Here is a 24,153-nt window from a genome sequence, read left to right on the forward strand (position 1 = left end):
GAAGCCTTATGGCATGGTTTCTACAATTTTTTTAGGAAAATATGTTGTGTCTCATTCATGGGAGGAATTTGCTCAGATTGAAAATGAGAATTTTATGTTGAGAAATCTCAAGCTTGCAGTTCCTATGGCAGATTGTATTGTTTTCATACAAAATTTTCTTAAAGTTAGAAGCCTTGTGGCCTAGTTTCTACAAACTGTTTAGGACCATATGCTATGTATCATTCATTGGAGCAGCTTGTTGAGACTCAAAATGAGCATTTTAGGTTGAGGAATCTCAAGCTTCCAATTCCTATGGTAGGGAATACTGGTTTCGGTGATGAATATGGTGAATGGAAAGGGGCTCCAGTTATTTGCAATATTAGTGATGCTGCCTTGTAAATTCCTTGCTTCATAGAGTCACCAAATTATTTACCTTTTGCACAATACTATTTTGGATATGATGGAAATAATTCAAGGAATTCCTCATATGCATTAACCTGCACATAAACATTGTTGTGATATAAAAAGATTCTTACTTGCAATGAATGTTGTGAGAAAATATTGCCTTAGTAGAAAATTGATATCATTGATACAATCATCAAATAGATCGAAATATTTGTTAGTTTGATGTTTCTTCTAAGTTCTAACTGCATATTTGATGTAATTAAAATATCCCAAGCTAGAGAGAATATTTGTCTTGTAACTGAGATATTTTATGGAAAGAGAATCAAGAAACATTTTTCTTGTTAAAGGCATCAAGAGATTGATGCCATACCAAATTGAAATTTTTGTGTTTATAAATAAATGATTCATTTCCAATTTTAGATATTACATGAAGTACAACTACCAGGGAAAATTGATGAAAAAAATCATAGAGTCCAAGATATCGAGGGAGAGATAAATACAAGCGAGTGGTTCAAACATTATCAAAGAACAAAAAGAAGACCAAACATGTCAAAATGTCCAGAGGATCTTTTTGAGAAGATACTGCTAGAGAATTCCACTGATGTATTAAGAGTCAAGAAATTTTTTACAGAGAGCCTAAGAATGAACCTAATAATACAAAATAATATTTCATCTTCATAAAGGATGAAAATAAATGATGATGTTGGACTCTACTTCAACAACTGTAGGATGTTAGAATGAAATTGGACCATGTTGAAGTACTAATGATGAAGTTCATGTAGACCAATTCAAGTGCTTCAAAGAAAAGTCAATTAATTTCCAATTAAGAATGGATGTTCAAAATATAAATGTAGAATTCTAATACAATTACAATAGTTTTAGGAAATTTGATCTCTCATTGTATGTCACTTCTGTTAGCACTTTGTAATTTTCCCTAGGTTGACGAGAGAAATATCAGAGGTAACGAAAACCTAATTTAGGCTAAGGTCCAACCCCCCTAGCCTTGGAGAAGGCTCTCTCACTATCTTGTGCTATCAATCAAATAAATGACTGATAGGATCTAGTCTTAGGCTGGTTATACTGATCAAAAAATAGTTCAAGATTTGTTTTTTTTCATTGAATGAGGGTGTAGAGGGAATAACTACTTATGATTAGAGCACTGTTACAGATCCAAATGAATAAGGGATATGATGTAAGTGAAACAGGGGAAAGATAGGAAGACTTACTGGAAATCAATCAAAATTCATTATAGTGGAAGGATGAGAGAGGTAAGAGAAAAATGACAAATTGAGCATCAAGCCACAGATGAGTTCAAATTTCCATAGAAGAAAATGACACATCTATGATCAGCTGAATCAATCAGAGCAATACATGAATTCTGAAAAATATCCTTTCAAGCTGAGCGTGAGGAAGTTATATAGTATGAAGCTGTATATTAGAAACATATTTGAAAGAAATACATATCACATCACAAGAGAAAAAACATACCAATACTTATGACACATGTATCACTGTCCAAATTACATTCACCTTCTTCTATTCATTTGGAAAAAAGATACAAAATTTCAAAAATCTCTAGTCTAGCCTCTTACACTACCAACCATAACTATTTTCCATGTATTTACGTCATTATATACAATGAGGAATTCGAATTACCACTCTAGGTGGTCAAATTCGCTCCATAGAAGTGTTGTGCTCCACAACAACCCCCCATTTCATAACATTTTATTTACAAAATTATTATATGAAATGGGTCCCTTTAGAAGTCAATTGGTATCAATATTGCATTATTTGTAAAAGGTCTGCAAACCAAATGAAGGCATTATATAAAACCTTTTGAAAAACCCATATTGAATCAAATATAACAATCTTTTATCATTGCGATAAAGCGATCGCAAGATCGCATATCGCAATGACATAGAAGACGCAAATAAGTGACATATGGGATCCCGCCGATGCGATATCGCTATTGGCTATCGGCAAAACTCCATGCACATCATAAAGCACCCCATGCCATTAGTCCCGACACGATGCGCAATCGGCAATCGACGATACTTTATATACAAGATAAGCACCTTAAGTCATTCACCCCGTTCCGATGCAATTTCGCAATCGGCAATCGGCAATATCCCATGTATAATAATAAGGTGCCTAGATTCTACCCCCGATGCGATGCGATTTCGCTATCGGCAGTCGGGGGTATGCTATCCGTATGTTTATATAACACCTATTCTCCCGATGCGATGCGATATCGCTATCGGCGATCGGCGTTTCAAAATTACGGACATAAAGATTTAAAGTGTTCCCGATGCCCGATTGCGATATAGCGCGGATTTCGAAAAAGCCGTTAAATGGAGGGATATTATGATACATTCATATTTAAAGTTTGATCTCTTAAATAGTCCATCACCTGCACTCAACTGCCAAAATATCCATAGCACGCTTAACCGAGTCATTCAGCCGAATAATGGTGTAATGAGCATTTAAGAGGTGGCAGGCCTTAAACGACCATCTAATGTATCTGTAAGATCTTCCCATGGATTGGATCCGCAGCCATTTTTAAGAGTTAATCTCTCAGCACGCTTCGATTGATATATCTTTCCCGTATTGGATTTTCATTAGCATATCTCTGTGTTACGTTTATTCTCGCCGTTGTGCAGAATTCATCCATAGAAGGAAGCTCAAACAAGATGGGGAAGAAATCTAAGAAGACCGCAGGCGCTTCCACTACACCAGCTGCAGGACAAGCTCTCATGGACAAGAAGAAGGGCTTAATATCTGATACTACATGCACGGGTCTCACCAGAGTTACTTGGCAAGGCACTTACAACCTAATTGAAGCCGAAGAACCAGTAAAGACAGTAACAGAAGCTACTGCGGATCCTACTCGGAAGTCTGAATGTACTCTCAAGGATTTAGCCGACTCTTTCCTTCACAGAATAGTGGCCAAGGAGCAAATTCTCCCATACACAGACGTAGTGCGGTGGGCGATTCAAGAAATCCTAATCTTGGATAGAACTCTCAGCACTAGAGATGGAAGAATCTTCGGATCGTTCAGGCCGGATGATCTAAGGCAAATGTATCATTTGCCCAAGCCGGAGAAGATATATAATAAAGCGTTACTGGAGAAGTTTGCAAGCGAAAATGAAGTTGAATCCGAACCCATCCGGGATTGGAGACAAAATCCAGCCAAACACAAACACGAATCTTCCGGTAAGTACTCGGTTGATTCTCTTGCTTCTCCTTATTGCTATGCGGGAATAATGATGTGTAGATTATGGGGATTGCATGACTCTGCTAATTTTACCATAGAGATGGTTCCTCTAATGGAGGCAGCTGTAAACGTTATAATTATGGATTGGGCCACCATCCTTTCTGACAAATTAGCACAAGCTGTGCGTGATTTTAGACATCAGACTGTCGTCACTGAAAGGAAAATTCCCCCATTCTATTACAGTGCATATATCTTAGATACACTATTTTTCAATTCTGAATTTCCCGTGCTCGGCTGGAGGTGGACGCCACAAGATCCCACGGCTATCCACATATACCATCAGAAACTATGGAAGTCCTCTTACAAGCACCATCTGTACCAAATCTGCAATGGCTTTATGGTGCCTATTCATTATTCTATTTTTGATAAACCCATTCCCAAGATTTCCTATCAAGCTTCGTTTGATATAACAGCGGTAGCAAGTTGGTTTGGAGAGGAGAGATTTACCTACATAAGAGTTTTCAGCAGCCAAGCCAACCCACATGTTCTCCCTTTGTATATACCAGATAAACTGCTAGCAAGAGAAATCGCTTATCAAATTATGGCTGAGAGTGTTACACAGACTCTCAAGAAAGAAAAGAAGAGGGGTTGGCCCTCTTTTCCCTTGAGGTGTGGTGTCTATACTCTGCATGATCTCAAACATGCAGAAAAGGAAGCCACAAAGATTGAATCCTTAACTCTGGCGACTATCCCAAACAGGCCATATGATCCAAAGAAAGTTGCCTACAATGCACTAGAACAGGCCAAATTGAAAAAATTTGAGCACAAAGAAGATATGTTTGACGACCTATTCGTTGCAGCCGAAACAATAGGTCAGGCTAAAGAACTCGCTCGAATGAAATATAATGATGAAGGGCTGACTGAGTTTAATAAGCTTAGAGAACAGAGGTTGCAAACTCTGCCTCTAGATTTACTAGCAACAACCCCGACGACATCATCAAGCGAGCCTGTTCGGCAACAGTCAAAGGAACCTCCGATTGTAACAAAGGATCATAAAAAGGAACAGGAGGAAAGGCAGAGAAAAGAAAAAGAAGAAAGGCAGAAGAAAGCACACGAGGAGAAACCGAGGAAAGAGAAATAGGAACAACAAAAGAAAGAGCAAGAGGAAAGGCAGAAGAAAGAACAAGAGGAACATCAGAAAAGAGAGCAGGAAAAGGTGCGGAAGGAGTCCCAAGCTGAAAAGGAAAAACAAACCACCACTGATGTCAATATAGATACTACTATTGACCCTAATTTGCTTCAAGAGTGGAAGCAATTTGACTCTATCATCAGTGGGTTGGAATGTTCCAAGGATACAGACACTTCCAAGACAAACGATATACAGGACATCACTTCACCTCAGGTTCTAAGTGGAACCAACGGCCCACCCATTTCCAAGGATGTTGAGATAATACCGAAAGACCCCTCCGACCAAATCATTCTCCAGGTAGAAGATATTCCTCCCCTGGATGTTTTCTACAGCCCGAGGCATAAGGCAGTGCTAAAAAGACAAAGAAAAAGGAGGAAGATTGATCAACCTCCCCTTTTTCCAGAACAAACTATAACGGGCAGTGTGGTTTGGAAGGAGGAATTCGACCCCTCTGATGACCTAACAAAACTGTCACAGTATGCGGGAGCCTATTCGGCAGCAACAATCGACAAGGCATCGGAGGTAAGTCTTCTACTAAAGACTAAGGACCAAGAAATTTTCGCATTACAGGCAGAGTTGGCTGAATCAAAGCAGAAGGCAGAGCAGGCGGAGTAGCAGTTGTCGACACAACAACAATTGAACAGTCAATTAACTCAGCAATTGCAGGCAGAAAAGAAAAGGTTCGACCAAAACGCAATCCAGAAACAGAAGGAATTATCAGAGGCATTGGCACAATTAAGGGCAGCAAACGAGCAAATGATGAAAACAAAAGATGAGCAAATCGCTCAATTGTCATCGCAGCTCGAAAAGATAAAGGGCGCTCAACAGGTGGGTGAATTCAGAGCAGAAGCAGTGCAAATAAACACTGCATTAATATCCCAAATCAGGCTCTTGTGTCAACAAATCACTCAGGCAGAGCCATTGTGTGAGCTAACGACATCAATAAATCAGCAGGTAGAGAAGGCCAGGAATGAGTTAGACCAAGCCGAAGAGATCATAACCGGATATCTTTACTGGCAAGATTCTGATCAAGGGAGAGAAGCAAATTTGCCCAAGATTTCAGAAACATATAAAGACATACTTTTCACAGAATGGCACACTCAGGTGATGAAAGCAGAAAGGGTAGCTTCAAGATGTAAATCAACTTCCAGCAATCTGGTTGATCTAGTTAACAACACTCTCTACTTAGCAAATATGATTTCCCAATGTACACCAGGAAAGATGACAACAACAAATACATTGGAACAATCATGCTATCCTGATTTAGAGGAGAAAGGGAGATTAATCGCTGGGATTAATAGTTTAACTATGGAAGCATATTGGCTCTTCCTGGTAAAGCCGCATACACAGAGAGCCGCCCTAAAGTGCCTAACAGATGCAATCGGGTGTATAATTCCCGATATTCAGGATGCCACCTATGCCGCCCAGCTCAGTTCGCGCCTCAACAGGCCTCCTGAAGTAGAGCCAATGCTTGCGATAAGTCAGCTCAGATTTAAAGGCAAGCAACCTACCTGATGAATCATGCCGCCGATTGCCAGATCGCTGAGGAAAATAGGATCAAAATTTATTGATACCGATTTAGTTGCATTTCAGTTTAATAGATATTTAGATTAATTTAGTATTTATAGACCCTTTCATTGTTTTGGAAAGGGTCGTAAAGTTTTGTACCAGACTTAAAGACTGAAGTTTGCACTATTGTGCTTCAGTCAATATTCTTTTATGAAACTGGACCAGTCTTTCTTAATTCAACAAAGAAGCTTTTTGTGCAATTGTGCACTATTGTCGTTGTTGTGAATGTTTCTGCATTGAAGAAAGAATTACAAGTAGCGATTCATATCGGGAGTGTCAAAGCAGCTCATATGGTATTTCTATCTATGTCTGAATTCATTCCTGTTATGTGAATTGTTATTTGATTATCCTTGCTATTGTTGATTATATGCATGTGCTGTAACAGCAGATCTACATTCATACCACTATTGGATGTTTTATGATATGTTTCCCTTTCAATCATGTATATGTCGATAATATAAATGATGAGTGCGGTAATATTGCTGTAATCGCTGGGCTTAACTATTTAGGCACAGTAATCTTGAATGAATTAATATCTATGTCTGATCGATGGAGTCATCTATATGCCTGTCCTTAGACACAGACCATTAAACGCTGCACTTTAAAGTTCAATAGATTCCCGGGATAGGTTATAGTCCTTGTATTCTTGTTAAATAGTTTAGTTATCCGCCCATCGCTAGCTTAGTTTTATAAATCATCCATTCATCTCGATTATCTACTTTTGGGACACTGGTCCCATTATCCCCAGTCGGAGCCACTATTCCAAACGGAAAAGGAGCTGTACTAAGGTCCGGACCGGGTGGTTATCCCCGATGTTATTGCAGCGATTTTCGAGGCATCAACATTTTTGGCGCTAGAAGGAGGGCCAACGACTATGAATGGCACATAAGCCAAAACCTATAAGCCATTCTAAGAGTAATCCTCCCTCCGAATCTCCTCGGTCTTCCTATTTGCATACTGGTTCGCGAGTACCCAAACAAGAAGAAGAGTAATCAACTACCGCTGCTCAAACCCATCATACTCCAGAACAATTAAGTCTTGAATCACCTGAAGTCCAGTCTCTTATCCACAAACTTCAGAGCTTCTCGATTTCACCACAGAAATCTGAGGTATCACAAAGCAGTGCGACTTCGCAGTTCAATTTAACTCATCCTCTCACTAGACTTCAGAGCGAAAAGCTTGGTATTGAACCCACTGAGTTCCCTTTACCCAAAAGGAAAAAGGCGAAGAAAAATACTGAAGGATCTGATAGTGAAGATCTTTCATCCACATCCTCCATTGCATCTTCCCCTCTGCAAAGTCAACCATCCACTCCCCCATTACATATTGTCGTTCACCAGGGATTAGAAGCTTCAACATCTCAACCTGCCCACTCCTCAGTATTATTTCCTTCTCATACATCTGGAATTCCAACAGTAGTATCAACCACTGTTGCTATTACAATGGCAGATCCATGGAACAGACCTGGTGTAGTCAACATGCCTGCGCCATTGCATCCATTACTAGATTATCCTGAAAAATGGCTACCCAAGTTTAATCCAGATGATGGAACCCAAGCTGAGGAACACATCAATAATTTCATGTTAGCAATCAACATGAAAGGAGTAACAGAACAAGATGTTGTTGTTAGACTTTTCCCTTACACCTTACAAGGATCAGCAGGATCCTGGTATTTTTCTTTACCCTCTGGTTCCATTACCAGTTGGAACACTTGCCAAGAGCAGTTTCTTACCAAATATGGAGATGATAGGTCTTTGGCTACCTTAATAAACGATCTCTCCAATCTGAGAATAGAACATAGGGAACCAATTAAGGAATTTAATGCACGCTTCAATAAACTCCTAAATAAAATCCCTACAGCCTCCAAACCAAGCGAACAAATTCGGAGCGAATGGCATATAATAGCTCTGCCTGCCAATATAACCATCTTTGTAGATAGAGCAGGGAAACCTACCTTAGCCGAAAATATGAAAGAAGCGCTTGCTGTGGAAAAACGCATCAATGCCCTGGAAAAGAAAGTTGCCCTGGAAGACAGAAAAGCCAAAAAAGTCTCTTTCAAAGATGACTCAAAGAAAAAGACCCCAAAAGACCCATACGACATGGAAGGTTTGCAAAAGGTCTTAAAAACGTTATCAAATGAAATGGTCGAAATAAAGAAACAAGTGGCCGAAACCTCAACCAAAAGACCCTTTAGAACTTTTAAGAGAAATGAGTCAAAGCCCCCAAATGTCATATCTAACGCAGAATCAGAGCAAGAAGAAGAAGAGGAAGAGGAAACAATCGCACCAACTGATGATGAAGAAGAAGTAGTAGAATGTCATGGAATGTGGGATTTTATACTCCCCAACTTCGATACTGATAATGAAGAAGAAGCGTTCTGAGTTACTACTAGGAGCAAAAGTACTTCTGAACCTGTTCAGGTATCATCAAAGAAGAGGAGTGCAGGTGCCACTACAACCAAAGAAAAAACACCTGCAAAGAAATCACCTGCAGCAGTTTCCCAAAACCAGCCTTTAAATTCTAATACTCCTTCAACATCCAAAACATTAGTCGTATCCGATTCAATGGAGTATAATATTGTTGATGACATGAAGAAAACTAAAGCAAACATTACTATGTTTGAGCTCAGTAAATTAAAGCATCAGCAGAAATTACTTCTTAAAGAATTGAATGTTGTTCCCTCTACATCGCTTCCCAGTGCAAAAGCCGCTAATGATTCAGGCCAACCTCCTCCAGGTATGGTTGAAGCTACCGATTCAGTTCTAATTGGAGATAGATCAAATTCTCATACTCCACCCTTCCTGCTAACATATGAAATTTATAACAGAAACCTGCACAACTGTTTAATCGACTCAGAGGCATCATCTAACATAATGCCAGCTTCAGTTTGCTCTAAACTGAACATTGAACCCCAGAAGTCTGCTATTCATATTGTACAGTTGGACAGGACCAAAGTGCAGGTTGTGGGAGAAATTAATTCCGTAACTATCAGGTTGTCTGCTGATCCTAGAGTAGTACAAAGGATTGACATCCTAATAGCCGATATACCTGAATTTTACGGTTTAATTCTCAGTAGGGATTGGTCCGAAAAATTGCATGGGTATATTTCCACTGATTGGTCACATATGTGGCTTCCCTACAAGGGCAAGCCAAATCAAATAAGCATCGATCGAGAGAAACATATGACTCACACAGTTACTGAATTTGAGCAAGAAAACCAACCTGTAGCGTTCAACAACAACATTTTGGGGAATTATTCGTCAGAATCATTCGTTGGCAACTTTGTTGCCCAACCATCTCCTTTTTCAGTCAATCATTTTACATCTCAGATTGAAATTTTTTCACAAACTGATAAGTCTAGATGTTTCAATGATGCTGAGAAAACTGTAAATACTTTTGTTAATACCTCTTTTTTTGGTCTTTATATTTTGATGGCTCCAAGTCCAGCGAGGGCTCAGGAGCAGGTTGCATTTTGGTTAGTCCACAAGGAGAAAAGATAATGCTGTCATGTAGGTTGGAATTCGAATGCACTAACAATACAGCCGAATATGAAGCCTTAGTCCAGGGACTGTATAAAGTGATCGGTCTTAAAGTGCAATACTTGAAAGTATTTGGCGTTTCTGAAATTATTGTTAAACAGGTGAGGAATGCAATTCATTGTCTTTCAAATCACCTCAAGCACTATCAATCGCTAGTACAAGAACTTACTTCGCACTTTTCCGCGTTCAACATTTCCTCCATCCCCAGGTCCCAAAACTCGGCAGCCGATCTCCTAGCCAATGTAGCTTCCAAGCTTCTACCTTCTGAAGACTACAGCCTAGATAGATTTTCCGTAGAATTGCTTTTTAGGCCTTCAATCCCTGACAATGTCACTAATTGGAGAGTATTCAACCATGATGAGGATATTTTACAATTTCTAACTTCTGAAAAGTCCTATGACGATCAAATTATTGAGGAAAATGACCATGATCTACAAATGAAATAAATACCTCAGGAAAATGAAATTCCTAAGCCTGTGGTAAAGCTGGAAGATCTTTATGATATCAAAGACAGGTTTAAACCTGTAATTAATGCAAAGCTCCAAAGTTCTAACCTTAGGTTCGAATTGATAAATCTAGGTACTGAGCATGCCCCTCAAAATATTAATTTAGGATTAGGACTTTCCTTAGAAGAGAAGGAGGCATTCATCAAACTGTTAAGAAAAAATAAACAGGTTTTTGCTTGGAAATATGATGATTTGAAGACTTATGATACATCCATTATCCAACATACCATTCCTATGCTTCCCGATCAGAAACCGATTCAACAGAAGTTAAGAAAAATACATCCAAATTTGGAGAGCCAGATTAAATCGGAACTTAACAAACTCTTGAAGGCCAAGATTATTTTTCCTGTCCGACACTCAAACTAGGTCTCTAATATGGTGCCAGTTAGAAAGAAAAATGGCGACATTCGAATTTGTATTGATTTCAGAAATTTGAACAAAGCGAGCTTGAAGGACAATTTCCCATTACCTACTATGGAGCAAATACTCCAATCAGTAGCAGGCTCTGAATTGATGTCCTTTCTTGATGGTTTTTCAGGATATAACCAAGTTTTGTTTCATCCTATGACCAGCTTAAAACCACATTCAGAACAAAATGGGGAACGTATGCATATCAGAAAATGCCTTTCGGACTTATAAATGCAGGAGCGACATTCCAAAGAGCTATGGATATAGCTTTTAGAGGGTTAATTAATAGAACAGTAGTCGTCTATCTAGACGATATTACTGTATTCTCTACGGAGAGGTATAATCATTTGCATGACCTAAATCAAATCTTTCAGTGTTGCAAAAGATATGGTATTTCTCTTAACCCTAAAAAGTCTTTCTTTGCTCTTGATCAAGGAAAACTCTTGGGTTTTATTGTGTCCAAAGATGGCATTTATATCGATCCTGATCGGATCAAAGAAATCTCTGAAATTCCTTTCCCACACAATAAAAATTCGATGCAGTCGTTTTTAGGCCAGATCAATTTTGTTAAAAGATTTGTTCCAGATTTTTCTCAAATTATTTTGCCACTTCAAACAATGATTAAGAAAAATGCAGTCTTTAAATGGGGATCAGCAGAGAAGGAAGCTTTTGATCTAATCAAACAATCAATAATCAATGCCCCAGCCTTGAATACTCCGAATTTTTCTAATCATTTTACATTGTATACCATTGCATCCGACTTTTCTTATGCTGCAGTACTCACGCAACTAAATGATCACAATTTGGAAGCACCCATTTCGTTTTTTAGCTCAAATCTTCAGGGTGCTGAATTGAATTACTCCGATGTAGAAAAACAAGCCTTTGCTGTATTTAAAGCAGTCAAGCATTATAGACCCTTCCTTTTGAAAACCCACACAAAAGTTATAGTTCCTTTCCCAGCGGTTAGGCAACTATTAATCCAGAAAGAACTAGGTGAAAAAAGGGCAAATTGGGTCACAGCGCTTCAAGAGTATGACTTAGAAATTAGGCCAGCAAAGATTGTTAGGGGCCAAGGTTTTTGCAGGATATTGGCAGGAGCATCCAACATTCTAGAATCAAGTGATACAGAGCAAACTGAAGAAATCAATCAGATAAGTGTTACTGATTTTGAATCACAATATGCAGATTTAATCTTTTATTTAAAGAATGGTTATGCACCTACAAACTTATCTTACAAGAACAAAAGGGCCATTAGGTTGAAAGCAAAGAATTTTACAATTATCGATGACGTGCTTTTTAGGCAGAATTATGATTCTATCTTGTTAAGATGCCTTGAGAAACCTGAAGCCGAAAAGGTTTTGCAGGAGTTACATGATGGACCAGCGGGAGGAAATTTTGGAGCTGATACAACAACTCACAAAATTATTCATGCTGGTTACTATTGGCCTACTCTGTTTAAAGATGCCCACGAGTATGTAAGGAAATGCCTCAATTGTCAAACTGCTAGTGGAAGACAACGTAAATCAGCTTTCCCTCTGCAACCAGTCAACATTGAACAACCATTTGAGCAATGGGGATTGGACATCATTGGGGAGATTACTCCACCATCTTCCAAACAACATAAGTATATCCTTACCGCTATCGATTATTTTACTAAGTGGGTGGAGGCAATCCCTTTAAAGACAGCAAATTCTGAAGCAATCATTGAATTCATAGATCAATTCATCGTTACCAGGTTTGGTGTCCCAAATGCTCTTGTCTTTGATAATGTATCTTACTTTTCAGGCAATGCTATGTTTGATTTCGCTATTAAAAGAGGATTTAGATTAAAATATTCTGCTAATTACTATCCCCAGGGTAATGGTTTAGCAGAGTCTACTAATAAAAATCTGATCAAAATCATTAAGCGAACTATCGAACAGAATCATAAAAACTGGCACAAATCTTTAGTGTTTGCATTATGGGCTGATAGGATAACACAGAAAGCTTCTATAGGATCTTCTCCGTTCAATCTTGTGTATGGAAAAGAAGCAGTACTACCCACAAATCTCATTCTTCCTTCTTTAGCCCTAGTGCAGTTCATTGAGGAAAGTCCTTCCTCTTCTATTCAGCTTAGACATGACCAAATCCTAAAATTAGAAGAGGAAAGAGGAAAAGCCAGAATTATTCATGCCAAACATCAGCAAGTCATTAAGGCATCTTTTGATTCAGTCTCATCCGGTTCAAAACAATTCCAAGTCGGTGATTTAGTTCTGAAATGGGACAAAGCCCATGAGGATAAGGAAAAACACACAAAGTTCCAGAAAATGTGGCTTGGACCGTTTCAGATCTGTGAAAAGATAGGCCAATCGACCTTTATATTGCAAGACTTATCAGGGTTGAGAGATTCTCTCCCCGTTAATGGCCTTATCTTGAAGAAATTCTTTAATTGAGGAGGTAACCCCTTCTCCTTCTAGTTTGATAGATTTTTGTAGTTTGTAGGATTTGCAGAACATAATGTTGTGAGGTATCCACTATTGACCTTTGCTGTGTTTGAAAAGTTGTCCCACAGAAGTAGCATGGATATTTGTTTTTTTTTAAATAATAGAACTCTTAACCAAAAGGGATAATTTCTAGGAAATTAGGTATCATTGTATTCTGAAACTACAGTTCAAGTTTTGTGAACTCCTTTCAAAATTTAAAAGTATTGTAAATCATTCTCTGTTTTCAAATTCGTCTCAAAAGGTTATCAATATCAAGATAGAAGCCAATCCAACTTTAGCATCTTCAACTTTTACCCTGTCATCCATTAACTCTTAAGGAGAAGATTGTTCATCCCATTCACTAAAGTTTATGATTACTCAGAGTGTAATTCTAAAATATCTGATATTAAAGATAAAAGGTCTTATTGCAAGCCTGCTTACCATGTTCATAGGGAAATAGTTTAACTGACATTACCAATACTGCATACCAAAACAGGGTAATGGCTTAAAATTACAAGACAAGGGGTATCATCACGAGCCAGCTTGTTCAGTTAGACTACTACCAGTGAATGGCATTGTCAACAGCTGGCCACCAAACCAGGACAATGGCTTTTTATCTTATCAACAACAGAAAAGGAAATGAAATACAAAATATGAAAACATGTTTTGAATTCATTCTGTTAATCCACTCTTAATTGAATGGAACAATGGACAATAACATGGTTAAAAGGTATCCCTGTCGAAACTATAAACGTTTGCTGGCAGCAGAGGCTCTACCTATGACAGATGAGTTCACTTTAAAAGCTGATTTGGAGAAGTTTTCTGTTTTATCATTATAAACTCAAAGAGGCTCATTTAAAACTTAGAATGTATCTATTTTCTTAAAAAAGAGAGGAAATTAGCAAAAATAGATTCATTTCACTTGGAATGCATATATACCTAGTTATATTAGAATTTTCCCCTTTGATTAGAATTCTATTTTTGAAAAAGTTTAAGTATTTCTATACTTTTCAGAGATAACTGTTTCTTCCAGCGAATCACCAATTGTTGTGCTCCACAACAACCCCCCATTTCATAACATTTTATTTACAAAATTATTATATGAAATGGGTCCCTTTAGAAGTCAATTGGTATCAATATTGCATTATTTGTAAAAGGTCCGCAAACCAAATGAAGGCATTATATAAAACCTTTTGAAAACCCATATTGAATCAAATATAACAATCTTTTATCATTGCGATAAAGCGATCGCAAGATCGCATATCGCAATGACATAGAAGACGCAAATAAGTGACATATGGGATCCCGCCGATGCGATATCGCTATCGGCTATCGGCAAAACTCCATGCACATCATAAACCACCCCATGCCATTAGTCCCGATGCGATGCGCAATCGGCAATCGACGATACTTTATATACAAGATAAGCACCTTAAGTCATTCACCCCATTCCGATGCAATTTCGCAATCGGCAATCGGCAATATCCCATGTATAATAATAAGGCGCCTAGATTCTACCCTCGATGCGATGCGATTTCGCTATCGGCGGTCGGGGGTATGCTATCCGTATGTTTATATAACACCTATTCTCCCGATGCGATGCGATATCGCTATCGGCGATCGGCGTTTCAAAATTACGGACATAAAGATTTAAAGTGTTCCCGATGCCCGATTGCGATATAGCGCGGATTTCGAAAAAGCCGTTAAATGGAGGGATATTATGATACATTCATATTTAAAGTTTGATCTCTTAAATAGTCCATCACCTGCACTCAACTGCCAAAATATCCATAGCACGCTTAACCGAGTCATTCAGCCGAATAATGGTGTAATGAGCATTTAAGAGGTGGCAGGCCTTAAACGACCATCTAATGTATCTGTAAGATCTTCCCATGGATTGGATCCGCAACCATTTTTAAGAGTTAATCTCTCAGCACGCTTTGATTGATATATCTTTCCCGTATTGGATTTTCATTAGCATATCTCTGTGTTACGTTTATTTTCGCCGCTGTGCAGAATTCATCCATAGAAGGAAGCTCAAACAAGATGGGGAAGAAATCTAAGAAGACCGCAGGCGCTTCCACTACACCAGCTGCAGGACAAGCTCTCGTGGACAAGAAGAAGGGCTTAATATCTGATACTACATGCACGGGTCTCACCAGAGTTACTTGGCAAGGCACTTACAACCTAATTGAAGCCGAAGAACCAGTAAAGACAGTAACAGAAGCTACTGCGGATCCTACTCGGAAGTCTGAATGTACTCTCAAGGATTTAGCCAACTCTTTCCTTCACAGAATAGCGGCCAAGGAGCAAATTCTCCCATACACAGACGTAGTGCGGTGGGTGATTCAAGAAATCCCAATCTTGGATAGAACTCTCAGCACTAGAGATGGAAGAATCTTCGGATCGTTCAGGCCAGATGATCTAAGGCAAATGTATCATTTGCCCGAGCCGGAGAAGATATATAATAAAGCGTTCCTGGAGAAGTTTGCAAGCGAAAATGAAGTTGAATCCGAACCCATCCGGGATTGGAGACAAAATCCAGCCAAACACAAACACGAATCTTCCGGTAAGTACTCGGTTGATTCTCTTGCTTCTCCTTATTGCTATGCGGGAATAATGATGTGTAGATTATGGGGATTGCATGACTCTGCTAATTTTACCATAGAGATGGTTCCTCTAATGGAGGCAGCTGTAAACGGTATAATTATGGATTGGGCCACCATCCTTTCTGACAAATTAGCACAAGCTGTGCGTGATTTTAGACATCAGACTGTCGTCACTGAAAGGAAAATTCCCCCATTCTATTACAGTGCATATATCTTAGATACACTATATTTCAATTCTGAATTTCTCGTGCTCGGCTGGAGGTGGACGCCACAAGATCCCACGACTATCCACATATACCATCAGAAACTATGGAAGTCCTCTTACAAGCACCATCTGTACCAAATCTGCAATGGCTTTATGGTGCCTATTCATTATTCTATTTTTGATAAACCCATTCCCAAGATTTCCTATCAAGCTTCGTTTGATATAACAGCGGTAGCAAGTTGGTTTGGAGAGGAGAGATTTACCTACATAAGAGTTTTCGGTAGCGAAGCCAACCCACATGTTCTCCCTTTGTATATACCAGATAAACTGCTAGTAAGAGAAATTGCTTATCAAATTATGGCTGAGAGTGTTACACAGACTCTCAAGAAAGAAAAGAAGAGGGGCTGGCCCTCTTTTCCCTTGAGGTGTGGTGTCTATACTCTGCATGATCTCAAACATGCAGAAAAGGAAGCCACAAAGATTCAATCCTTAACTCTGGCGACTATCCCAAACAGGCCATATGATCCAAAGAAAGTTGCCTACAATGCACTAGAACAGGCCAAATTGACAAAATTTGAGCACAAAGAAGATATGTTTGACAACCTATTCGTTGCAGCCGAAACAATAGGTCAGGCTAAAGAACTCGCTCGAATGAAATATAATGATGAAGGGCTGACTGAGTTTAATAAGCTTAGAGAACAGAGGTTGCAAACTCTGCCTCTAGATTTACTAGCAACAACCCCGACGACATCATCAAGCGAGCCTGTTCGGCAACAGTCAAAGGAACCTCCGGTTGTAACAAAGGATCATAAAAAGGAACAGGAGGAAAGGCAAAGAAAAGAAAAAGAAGAAAGGCAGAAGAAAGCACACGAGGAGAAACAGAGGAAAGAGAAAGAGGAACAACAAAAGAAATAGCAAGAGGAAAGGCAGAAGAAAGAACAAGAGGAACAACAGAAAAGAGAGCAGGAAAAGGTGCGGAAGGAGTCCCAAGCTGAAAAGGAAAAACAAACCACCACTGATGTCAATATAGATACTACTATTGACCCTAATTTGCTTCAAGAGTGGAAGCAATTTGACTCTATCATCAGTGGGTTGGAATGTTCCAAGGATACAGACACTTCCAAGACAAACGATATACAGGACATCACTTCACCTCAGGTTCTAAGTGGAACCAGCGGCCCACCCATTTCCAAGGATGTTGAGATAATACCGAAAGACCCCTCCGACAAAATCATTCTCCAGGTAAAAGATATTCCTCCCCTGGATGTTTTCTACAGCCCGAGGCATAAGGCAGTGCTAAAAATACAAAGGAAAAGGAGGAAGATTGATCAACCTCCCTTTTTTCCAGAACAAACTATAACGGGCAGCGTGGTTTAGAAGGAGGAATTCGACCCCTCCGATGACCTAAAAAAACTGTCACAGTATGTGGGAGCCTATTCGGCAACAACAATCGACAAGGCATCGGAGGTAAGTCTTCTACTAAAGACTAAGGACCAAGAAATTTTCGTATTACAGGCAGAGTTGGCTGAATCAAAGCAGAAGGCAGTGCAGGCGGAGCAGCAGTTGTCGACACAACAACAATTGAACAGTCAATTAACTCAGCAATTGCAGGCAGAAAAGCAAAGGGTCGACCAAAACGCAATCCATAAACAGAAGGAATTATCGGAGGCATTGGCACAATTAAGGGTAGCAAACGAGCAAATGATGAAAACAAAAGATGAGCAAATCGCTCAATTGTCATCGCAGCTCGAAAAGATAAAGGGTGCTCAACAGGTGGGTGAATTCAGAGCAGAAGCAGTGCAAATAAACACTGCATTAATATCCCAAATCAGGCTCCTGTGTCAACAAATCGCTCAGGCAGAGCCATTGTGTGAGCTAACGACATCAATAAATCAGCAGGTAGAGAAGGCCACGAATGAGTTAGACCAAGCCGAAGAGATCATAACCGGATATCTTGACTGGCAAGATTATGATCAAGGGAGAGAAGAAAATTTGCTCAAGATTTCAGAAACATATAAAGACATACTTTTCACAGAATGGCACACTCAGGTGATGAAAGCAGAAAGGGCAGCTTCAAGATGTAAATCAACTTCCAGCAATCTGGTTGATCTAGTTAACAACACTCTCTACTTAGCAAATATGATTTCCCAATGTACACCAGGAAAGATGACAACAACAAATACATTGGAACAATCATGCTATCCTGATTTAGAGGAGAAAGGGAGATTAATCGCTGGGATTAATAGTTTTACTATGGAAGCATATTGGCTCTTCCTGGTAAATCCGCATACACAGAGAGCCGCCCTAAAGTGCCTAACAGATGCAATCGGGTGTATAATTCCCGATATTCAGGATGCCACCTATGCCGCCCAGCTCAGTTCGCGCCTCAACAAACCTCCTGAAGTAGAGCCAATGCTTGCGATAAGTCAGCTCAGATTTAAAGGCAAGCAGCCTACCTGATGAATCATGCCGCCGATTGCCAGATCGCTGAGGAAAATAGGATCAAAATTTATTGATACCGATTTAGTTGCATTTCAGTTTAATAGATATTTAGATTAATTTAGTATTTATAGACCCTTTCATTGTTTTGGAAAGGGTCGTAAAGTTTTGTACCAGACTTAAAGACTGAAGTTTACACTATTGTGCTTCAGTCAATATTCTTTTATGCAACTGGACCAGTCTTTCTTAATTCAGCAAAGAAGCTTTTTATGCAATTGTGCACTATTGTCGTTGTTGTGAATGTTTCTGCGTTGAAGAAAGAATTCCAAGTAGCGATTGATATCGGGAGTGTCAAAGCAGCTCATATGGTATTTCTATCTATGTCTGAATTCATTCCTGTTATGTGAATTGTTATTTGATTATCCTTGCTATTGTTGATTATATGCATGTGCTGTAACAGCAGATCTACATTCATACCACTATTGGATGTTTTATGATATGCTTTCCTTTTAATCATGTATATGTCGATAATATAAATGATGAGTGCGGTAATATTGCTGTAATCGCTGGGCTTAACTATTTAGGCACAGTAATCTTGAATGAATTAATATCTATGTCTGATCGATGGAGTCATCTATATGCCTGTCCTTAGACACAGACCATTAAACGCTGCACTTTAAAGTTCAATAGATTCCCGGGATAGGTTATAGTCCTTGTATTCTTGTTAAATAGTTTAGTTATCCGCCCATCGCTAGCTTAGTTTTATAAATCATCCATTCATCCCGATTATCTACTTTTGGGAAACTGGTCCCATTATCCCTAGTCGGAGCCACTATTCCAAACGGAAAAGGAGCTGTACTAAGGTCCGGACCGGGTGGTTATCCCCGATGTTGTTGCAGCGATTTTCGAGGCATCAACAAGAAGTCAAATGGGCTAGATACAATGCATCTTTACTTGATATGTAGAAACATTGGAACTGCTATATCAAGACTAATACAATTTAGAAACATTGACCAAGTTGGAATATTTGTTTAACAACTCAAAATAACTGAATTTAAACTTATTAAAACTTATCCAATAACCAAAATTACTTCTAGATAGAAGTTCCAAAATTTGAAAATTTATAAAATAAAATTGAATGATATGTTTGCGCAATAGTTGCACAACAGAGGGCATAAGTCTTCAAATTGGTGTGGTTGCAGGTGGTTCCTATGCAAAACTGAGTATGTAGATGTGCTTGAGATGACCTGGTGTTGATGTATAACCCACTAAGTGCTTCCTTCCATGCTTACAAGCCTTCAAAATGACTATTTTTAGTTTGCGCAACAAATGCGTAGCAAGTCTGCTACGAAACTGGGATCGAATTTATGGAAACATAGGGTTCGAAGACGAAATCATATATCTTGAATCTTGTGAGCTGTTACAAAAAAGAGGGAATTTTTTGTAGATGAGAGTTTTCTTGAGAGAAACTTCTCTCAGTTTCAAAAAATTCCTATCCATCTCCTCACAATATGCACCCAAACATCATAACTAAAACATGAAATGCTAAAACCTGAAAAATAGACTGTAAATATGCATTTTACTCTTCCAATACATGATACCTGTACATAAACTGAAGGAGGTTTTTTTCCTTGGCTTGTTCTTGGAAAAAACCTCTTTCGGTTTTTTTAAGTTCATTTCCATTTGGTCCTAAAACACTTTTGAAAATGATGAAAAAAACAATTAGTTTCATAACAAATTCATATCAGAGTGTGGCAAACCTCCATGGTTGATATGGTTGCGAAAATTTCCTAGAAAAACGGAGAAAATGGGCATGTTTGTAATGAAAGTTAGATGGTCTAGAACCCTTGAAGTATTTTTTTCAATTCCTGCAGACCTTCAAGATAGCTAAATCCAACTTGCACAGCATATGCATAACGACCATGTACCTTGAGCTTAAACCTCCTCCTTCAACTATGCAACATTCTTTGAAACCTCATACTAGTTCAGAGCTCGAATTTCACTTTGGATGAAGGAGAAACGAGGGATGGCTTGCAAAATTTTTGAATTTAATGCCACCACAAGCCCTCTCATGTCATGATGACGAAATTTGAAATCATGGACATATGAGAAGTATAAATTGCTAACAGACCCATGACATGACCCCTTCAACTCTAATAATGACCTCTCATGGACTATTATACCTTTACAAGTTCGACTTTGGGCTAAAAGACCCCTTTATGACATGAAAATTTACAATGACCTTAACTTGTATGACTCTTTATACAATGACCCTTTAGACTATGACATTTAGTGACTCATAGGCTAAAATTGAAAAAAAGACCCCCAAAATGAAATAGTAAGATAGGAAAACACACTTTGATTCGTAGATTATAGGATCCTAACAACTTCCATCATTTTATTTTTGAAAGAATCATTCTACAAATATACACCATTCCCAAAGTTACTAATGCACTAGTTGAAGGCACATGTTTTGTAGGAGTATCAAAATATTAGCTAAAGCTAAATTGTAGAAAGAGAGATGTGAATCACAAGTCTCAATTTTATTTGTATTAGATTCTAATTTCATGAAAGTATTTGTTTTCCCATTAATTTTCAATGCTTTCTAATTAAGAATTTATATTATAACGTACAATTTTGCATCATAAATTTTAGGGCATATGTTGAGAATTCGAGTACCTCCCTTGCCTTATACACCATGTCCCATTGGAGCAAAGTGGATTCAAGTTACCAAGTTCCAGTGACAAAGTGTCAAGCGTTTGGCCAGAATCAAGGTTGAATTCAACATAGTTGCAAAGAGCAGGGATTGAATAAAACGTGAACAAAAGGGATAATAGAGAGGCATGGTCAGGTTGACACACAAGCAATGATAATATATTGAAATATAATTGTAACTTTGCCTACAAATAGATGATTATGGATGAGTTCATCCCCCCCGAAAATAGAACATACCAACACGGTATACTCAAAATGGTTGGAATTATGCATGAGTTCAAAGTCACCACCATGGCTCGTGAAAATTTATTTGGACATTTCACATGATTTATTACAACTCTATAATGAAATTTTGTGGAGTAATACCCATCCTGCATGTTAAACCATACAGATCTTACATACAACATAGGTATATACCCCCATGCCACCAATCCCTCAACATCCTCTTAAGCCTTCTATCCTTCTATAAAAAAACATGATTAATAATTTAATTGACTATAAATCACCACTTCTGTGACCCTACGGGCCCACTATTTTACCACTTGTCTCTTTATCTTGTTATCACCCAACCATGTGGGCCCACTATTTTACCACTTGTCTATCTTATAATAACCCAAGATGCATGATGGACAACACAAAAAAGAGCTCTATTTCGATGACACGTCTGGTTACTTTCCATGAAAGACAAATTGAAAAGTTGGCAGTGAGAGCCGGGTACTTGAAAACAGATGAAGGCTTTTTGAGCAAGGGAATTGACATGGTTAGCGGTACTACTTGCCTAAGTGCTGTGATCATAGATGGGAACTTATTAGTTGTTTCTAATGCTGGGGATAGCCGAGCAGTTATTAGCAGAAGAAGGGGAGAGGCCCAAGCTCTGACATGTGATCACAAACCTGGAAGGCCAGACGAGCAACAACGCATAGAGAATCGGGGTGGATCTGTTTTTCGGATCGGCAGAGTTTGGCGAGTTCAGGGAGGGCTAGCAGTGTCCAGGGCAATAGGCGACGCCAACTTCAAACAATGGATATCAGCTAAACCAGATACCACAATTATTCCAATTACAGGGGACTGTGACTTTTTAATTCTGGCATCCGATGGGCTGTGGGACGAGGTGAGTGATCAAGAAGCGGTAGATATTGCGAAGCCTTTTTGCCTCCAGAATGTGGTGCCTGAAGTTAATGGGAAGCCATTAGCAGGTCCTTCAGCTGCTTGCCAGAAGCTGGTGGAGGTAGCACAAGCCAGAGGATCCAATGATGATATAACTGTTATGATAGTTCAGCTCTCACATTTTTTGAAGGGTGCGGAAAATCTGTAGATAATCCAGCGTTGCCATCAAGGGTGGGGAAAATCCTTAGAGATTCCAACTAACTCAAATTTGATCATTATATGTTTCATTAAACGATGAATACTCCAAAAACAAAGATCCCCCCTTGATAATTTTGTGTTTAATTAGTTCCCTGATTATTATATCTATAATTTTGATTTGAAAAAAAAATTGATTTATTATTTAAATAATTAACTAGTAAATTTCACAAATAAAATATGTATGGTTAATATTTTTATTATTTTTATTTTTAAAATATTTATAATATTATAATATTATAATGTTAAAATTATAATTTATTTAATGTAATTAATATACATATTTTGTTAATGCCTCTCTAAACACAATTATGACCATATATTAATATATTATAGGCCTAGAGGTTCTAGTGTGATGTGTAACACTTCGTCATCAAAGTTGAATTTTTGCTCATGTTCACTAAATAAAAATAAAATAAAATAACTATACAAAACAATTAAATAAAAAGAATTAAATAATTATATAAAACATTTAAATAATGTCTGCTCATAAAAGAAATTACACTTAACTTATAACCACATATCGACATATTGGAAGCCAATCTTTTCATACTCACTAATTTATAACTTCTTTAATCCAATCACTGATATATACATTAATACCATTAATACATTGGACAAAAAGTTTATATATATATATATATATATATATATATATATTCATTTTGGACTATATATATATATATATTAATGATCTTGGTTACTTTCCAGAGTGGACAATTTCATATAACTTACACCGAGATTCCCATTTCATAGAAACTTAAACCATATTTTTACCTAGTAATAAGGTTTCCACTTTGTTAAATTATTGGTGCAACAGTCCAGAAATAACTTTCTCCAGCCTGGATTTGTGCGTTTGCACAACACCCATAGATAGTCCAAATTCCATGACTTGGACTTTGCATTAAATGGAGCTAGGACAAATGACAAATATTAAACATCACAACAAATATCTAGCCTTCCATTAGGCATTTAAGACACCCTAACATGACATTTCAGAGTTATTGGATCATATACAATGACATATGATCCAATAACTACTAATTTTCTAGCCATCATCCCTATTAAGATTACTCGGCCTCCTTTCAATTTCAATGGCCTCCCTAAACTTTCCGGTGATGAAAAGGAGCAATCCTAGCAATGAATTGGGCCTACTCAATGCATATATGATGATTAGTCTTCTTCGCGTGTTCTGCAAAAGTTGAAGACCAGGTCCTCTCATGCTTAATGTTGACTGTGTGCTCAGAATTTTTTGATTAATAGAGCGCCCAATTTCACCAACATAGGAGGTCCTAAAAGAACATGGAATAACATAAACACCTTTCATATCCTTAGGGTCAACAGGGTTTTTTGCAGATCTTAGGGAGCTACAAATGTTGTTAAGGGGTCTAAACGTTGAGGGAATATTATGCTTCCTTAGGATTCTCACAATCTTGTCAATGGTCCCCTGGATGAAAGGGAGATGCACCCCTGGGATTCGATATTTAGGGTCTTTCTTAACCTTGGAACCTATGTTAGCTTTAAGGAAAGCTTTAAGACCCTACTGCCTACT

General features: G+C 38.3%; 1 pseudogene; it reads left to right on the forward strand.

Moving 5' to 3' along the window:
* Positions 1-21,894: 21,894 nt before the first annotated feature.
* On the forward strand, positions 21,895-22,554 carry LOC149161937 (putative protein phosphatase 2C 2 pseudogene; annotated as a pseudogene).
* The last annotated feature ends 1,599 nt before the right edge of the window (positions 22,555-24,153 follow it).

Source organism: Pinus tabuliformis, chromosome 5_2 (genome assembly GCF_031772625.1).
Source record: "Pinus tabuliformis cultivar Carrire ecotype Pingquan chromosome 5_2, CPIR1, whole genome shotgun sequence".
Taxonomy (NCBI): domain Eukaryota; kingdom Viridiplantae; phylum Streptophyta; class Pinopsida; order Pinales; family Pinaceae; genus Pinus; species Pinus tabuliformis.